The 6,101-nt window shown below is 38.6% G+C and overlaps 1 long non-coding RNA gene across 1 annotated transcript; it reads left to right on the forward strand.

Annotated features, from left to right (window-relative positions):
* The first annotated feature begins 2,738 nt into the window (after positions 1 to 2,738).
* LOC123908767 lies at positions 2,739 to 5,498 on the forward strand. Its single transcript, XR_006809686.1, has 2 exons — positions 2,739 to 3,282; positions 4,728 to 5,498. It is a non-coding gene; the product is annotated as an uncharacterized LOC123908767 (long non-coding RNA).
* The last annotated feature ends 603 nt before the right edge of the window (positions 5,499 to 6,101 follow it).

A 6,101-nucleotide genomic window follows, 5' to 3' on the forward strand; every position in this document is an offset into this window, starting at 1 on the left:
GAAGCCTATATAAAATTCTGGCGAAGGTTTTAGCTAATAGGTTGCGACAAGTGATTGGCAGTGTAATATCTGAGTCCCAGACTGCGTTTGTGAAGAATAGGCAAATTCTTGAATGTATTCTAATTACAAACGAGATAGTGGATGAGGCGCGTAAGTCTAAAAAGGATCTTATGTTATTTAAGGTAGATTTTGAGAAAGCTTATGATTCGGTGGATTGGGGGTATCTTGATGACGTTATGGGGAGAATGTTGTTTCCAACTTTGTGGAGAAAGTGGATTAGAGAATGTGTTTGCACGGCTACAACTTCTGTGTTAGTTAATGGTAGTCCGACTGATGAATTTCCTCTTCGGCGAGGTCTTCGGCAAGGTGACCCGCTTTCAACTTTCCTTTTTCTTTTGGCGGCTGAGGGTCTCAGTGTGGTTATGGAAGCGATGGTAGCGCGTAATTTGTTTACGGGATATAGTATTGGTGGTCAGGAGTCAATCAGGGTGTCACATCTTCAGTTCGCTGATGATACTCTCATGTTGGGGGTTAAAAGTTGGGCAAATGTTCGAGCTCTTCGGGCTGTTTTAGTGATGTTTGAGACTATGTCGGGGTTGAAGGTAAATTTTAATAAGAGCTTATTGGTTGGCGTTAATATTCCAGATTCCTGGATAGGCGAAGCTGCGTCTGTCTTGTGTTGTAAAGTGGGAAAGATTCTTTTCCTTTACTTGGGTCTTCAAATTGGGGGTGATCTGCGGCGCTTGGTGTTTTGGGAATCGGTGTTGTCTCGTATAAAGAATAGATTGTCTGGGTGGAAAAGTCGCTTCTTGTCGTTTGGTGGTCGTCTGGTTTTGTTAAAGTCTGTCTTGACTTCTTTACCTGTCTATGCTCTTTCTTTCTTTCTTTCTTTCTTCAAGGTTCCCTCAGGTATCATTTCCTCTATTGAATCTCTTTTTATTAAATTTTTTTTTGGGGGGGGGGGTGTGAGGATTCTAGGAAAATCTCTTGGGTTAGTTGGAAAGACATTTGTTCGCGTAAGGAGTTTGGAGGTTTGGGGGTTAGACGGTTGCGTGAATTCAACCTGGCGTTGTTGGGTAAGTGGTGTTGGAAGATGCTGGTGGACAGAGAGGGCATGTGGTTTAGAGTTTTGGCAGCTCGGTATGGGGTTGAGGATGGTAGACTTTGCGAGGGAGGTCAACGAGGCTCGGTGTGGTGGAGGGAGATAGTGCGTATTAGAGAGGGTGAGGGTGAGTTAGGTGGTAGGTGGTTTGGGGAGCATGTTATGAGGAGGGTAGGGGATGGTTTAGATACTCTTTTTTGGACCGATCCTTGGTTGGATGAGATCTCGTTGAGGGAGCGGTTTGGTCGCCTTTTTACGTTGGCTAAGACCAAATCGCGCTCGGTCGCAGAGATGTTTGCTTTAGGGTGGGGGGCAGATGAAGAGGCGTGGGTGTGGCGGAGGCGGTTGAGGGCGTGGGAGGAGGAGTTGTTGAGGGAGTGTCAGTTTTTACTTCTTGACATTTCTTTGCTGGATCAGACTTTGGACAGGTGGCAGTGGCACCCAGATCCTGATGCAGGGTATACGATTACTGGAGGTTATCAGATTCTGACTCATCAGGCTTATGTTGCTTTACATGATGCGGAAAACCTTATTTGACACCCTCAGGTTCCGTTGAAGGTTTCCATCTTTGCGTGGAGCTTATTGCGGGATAGGTTGCCCACGAGAGCCAATCTGGTCACTCGTGGAGTTTTGTCTTCTACCGTTGATTCTTGTGTGTTTGGTTGTGGTGTGGCTGAGTCGGCCCATCATTTATTTTTATCTTGTAGCATTGCTGGCTCTCTTTGGGATTTAGTTCGTGCGTGGGTTGGCATTCCTCCGATGGATTTTACTACTTTGCGTGATCATTTTGTCCAGTTTACAGCTTCCGCAGGTGTATCTCGAGCGCGACGGTCTTTTCTATAGCTTCTTTGGCTAGTTTGTGTTTGGGTGATATGGACAGAGAGAAATCATCGTTTGTTCAAAGGCTCAACGGGCACACCTCATCTTTTGTTGGATAAGATCAAGTTTTTCTCCTTTAGGTGGTTGAAGTCGACGAGTATTACGTTAGCTTCGAATTACCATAGCTGGTGGTCTAGTCATTGTTGTGTTTGGGTCTTGTATGATTTGATTGTGTTTGCATCTCTATGACTCTATTGTAAACTTTTTTAGTCTACCTCGGTACGTCTTGTGTTGGGGAGGCTGTTTGTGTTAATATATTTCATTTTGGCTTCTTCAAAAACAAAAATATTATGCATATAACTTAAATAGACCGATCTAATAGGCTAAAATGTTTTTTTACTGTACTGCAATCTACTCCCTCCGTCCCGAATTATAAGAGAAAATAAAAAAATCACACTTATTAAGAAAAAGTAAAATATGAGAATTTGAAATATGTTTTTGTGGGTTTTCCTTGGAATAAGTTGCATAGGAAGATGTAAAAACAATTTTTATTGGTTGTTGTTTATTGAGAAAAAGGTAGAGAGAGAAAATTAAATGCAATTTGCATTTAATTTTATGAGAATAAGGAAAAAATATTCTTGAAAATGACTTTCTCCCTTATAATTTTGGAAAAAAAAAGGGTTTTTTCCCTTATAATTTGGGACGGAGGGAGTAACTTATTTAATTAAATATACTTATAAATTTTTTTTTGGCCAATTCTATGCAGAGAAATACTTTAGGCCGGGCTTCCCACTTCTACACTTGGATAAGCCTCACCGTGAAAAGTGAAAACCCCTACACATTGAGATTAAATTATCATTCATTCAAGATTTCAATCACATTGTCATAACATTATTCATTTAAGATTAATCGATTTTCATTTTAAACCAAACAAACAACAATGTCGTATGTTGCTTCTTCTCCTAATTTTCAAAAACTCCAAAACCCTAAATTCATTCGCTTCTTCTCCTCTTCACCTAAAAGCCTATACTCTCAATTCCACAACCAAAATAAAGACGAACAAAATCTCGTTTGCTTATTCAATCAATTGCTACTTCAAAACAATCCATCCATCTTCCGATTTAACAAAATTTTAGGTTCCTTTGTTAAGCTAAATCAATACTCCACTGTTGTTAAGCTAAAATGGGTTGCTTGATGAAGCATTGGCCATACTATCAAAACTGAAAGACAATAGTTGCATTCCAAACGCCGCAACATATGAAATTATTATCCGTTCTCTATTTGATAACGATGAAAATGATAAGGCGGAGAAACTTCTTCGTGAAATGATTTCAAGAGGTCTGTTGTAAGACTAAAACTAGGTATGATATTTGTCTACTGTACATTATTATTTTGAATTTGTGTTTCAACATTGTTTCATCATTTCATTTATGTAGTTGCTTCACCCAATGGAATTAGGGGTGGCAAAACGGGTCAGGCCCGCCGGGCCGACCCGTTTAACCCGCTATTTTTGGCGGGCCGGGCTGAGGTTTTCGGCTCGCTACCTTAAGGTGGCCCGCCCCCGCCTAACCCGCCTAAAAAACGGGGCGGGGTGGGGCGGGGCGGGTTAGCCCGGGGGCTTTTTAATTTTTTTATAATTTTTTTTCTTTTATTGAAAATTGGGCTTGGAATGAAAGCCCAAATATCTCAATCCAATTTTCTCTCATAAAACTTAACTTTACCATCTGCTCCCTTCTTCCAAAATTAGGGTTTCATTTCATCCGTTGTTTGCTCCTTCTTCCACTTCGCCCCCGTGATACTCAATCCACTCCACCGTCGTTCTATTCCATCAAGCCACCGCTTTTTGAGCCATGTTTTGGTGGAACTGGATGCATCACAAGCTGTTTGCTTGTTTCAAATGGGAATTATCACTTGCTAGTATTTATCCTTTTATCTTATATTGTAATGAATTATTTATTAACTTAGTTGATGTTTTTATTAGTTTAATTAAGGGTAATTGTAAGTATTAGTTTAATTAAGGGTAATTGTAAGAAATTACTTATTAACTTAATTAATGTTTCTTGTAGTATTTTTTTTAACATCAACTAGGAGGTAAGAATTGTGAAGTTATAATTCAAATAGTTAAAAAAAAAAAAAGTATTTGGCGGGCCGGCCCGCCAACCCGCCAACTCGCCAATAAACGGGCGGGCTTGAGTTGTTGAGCCCGGACACCTAAGTTGCCCCGCCCCGCCCCGCCCCGCTTTTGGGCGGGCTTAAACGGGGCGGGCCTAAACGGGGCGGGCATGCCCACTTTGCCACCCCTAAATGGAATGAAGGGTTTTGTTATTTCTTTTGGCTAAGTGTGTTTATATTTCCCGACTACTTGATCGGCATGTTCCAACTTGGAGAAATTGGTAGGATATGAAAATTATTAATGTCATAAGAGTGTTGTTGGGTTCAATTTGTACTAATTGTATTACACTTGCTCTAGCCAATGTTTTTTTTATCAACAATAGCTAATATCTAGAAACTTTATATAGTCAAAATTTCATTTCAATACAGAAGTAGAATACATGTGATATCTGAGGGAATTGGATCATGGATACAGGTCTAGAGACTGAAAGCAAACTTGTTATGGCTTGGGAAATATAATATCTTGTTATTCCTTGCATTATCATGACCAAAGAAGTAACTAGTTATGGCTTGGTTTGTGAGTTTAATACTTGAAATGATTATGTGTGTGGCTTGTAATGAAATTATTAGCTGAAACGTTTCTCTGCAATATCTGTTTTGCTGCCAAATTCTAATGTCTGCACTTTTTGGACAGAATTTATTGTTCTTAATTGAGCTTAAGAAGAGGTGTTGGTCGTAGGAAACTGGGTTAATTAAGATTTGTTCTGTTGAGCCTATCTTAGGGATACTAAATTGAATTGGGACAGAACAACAAGTAAGCTTATTATTATTTTTCTTTTTAATACTTATACTTCTGCATTATAGTTCTAATCTTACGAAGCTTATCTGTTTTAGAATGATAAGCTTAAGGTTGAGTTTCTAAGACCTGAACTGTAAACAACAGACATAAGTTTGGCTTTGCCCTTAAGCGAAGTAAGCTGAGAATGACTTTAATTGCTCTTGTGGTTACATTAAATTACTGTCTAATGAGTAACTAAGGCCTCATTGCAGCTGCATAATCTACTCAAATATGCATTAAAGACTAATATTGAGAACTGGAATGGTCTTCAAGTTGTTTGGTCACTAGGCTTAGAGTTTTAAACTTGCATACAGAAGGAGGGAGCATGATTCTATTTTCTACATAACTGCTGGTGCTGCAGTTTTGGATGATAATTTATCTTAAATTTTGGTTTGGAGTTTTTTAATATTTTAGAATGATATGGTTAGAAAAAATATTCCTAATGTTGTAACGTACAGTTCCCTTATTTTAGAATTATATGGTTGGTTTAAACTGCTGCCACATTCTTGCTTTTAGTATAAAGCCAAGCCTAGTGGCTGTTACAGAGGTCAGGAACCTGTACGAATATTTCAGGGATTTACAAATGAATTCAAAGTTATACAAGTAGTTATTTGATTTGATTTACAATTGTTGTTTCTTGCATTACTATCGTGTAGATCAAGGTTATGAACTTTTTTTCTTATTTCATTTGGTTCCTTATCTAAGTTTCTATGGTTTGTCCTCTCTATGGTTGCTTCTACTGTGATGCTTGGTTTGAGGCCAGAAGATCAGAACAATCCATTTGGTCAGTTTGGCCCTGCTAAGCATGTATAGGACACAGTTTTTACCTTATCATGTAAAAATATTTATCTATCATTTGAAGTCCAAAACCTTTAATCAAATTCTGCAGGAGAAAGGAGTTGGAGCTAGTGCAACCTCCTCCTTGTCAGTAGCAAAGAATCGATGCGGATTTCAAATCATCAATAGTAAAGTACACATTTTTTACCTTATCATGTTAAAATATTTATACAAATTATAGTGGAGGTGTTTACTTTTTGTGTTGTCTGCCAACAATCAAAGTCATTTTTCACATCATCACAAAATATTTAAACCTCAAACAACAAAAACAGTGTTGGTAGCATTTGGATCATATGTTTGCGGAGAAAATAGTTATTAAAAAACACTCGAGACTCTCTAGATGCGGTTTTGTATTTTGCACTTTTGTTTTTTGACACATTGTTTTTAAACTTG

The sequence above is a fragment of the Trifolium pratense genome, linkage group LG2 (assembly GCF_020283565.1).
Source record: "Trifolium pratense cultivar HEN17-A07 linkage group LG2, ARS_RC_1.1, whole genome shotgun sequence".
Classification (NCBI taxonomy): Eukaryota; Viridiplantae; Streptophyta; class Magnoliopsida; order Fabales; family Fabaceae; genus Trifolium; species Trifolium pratense.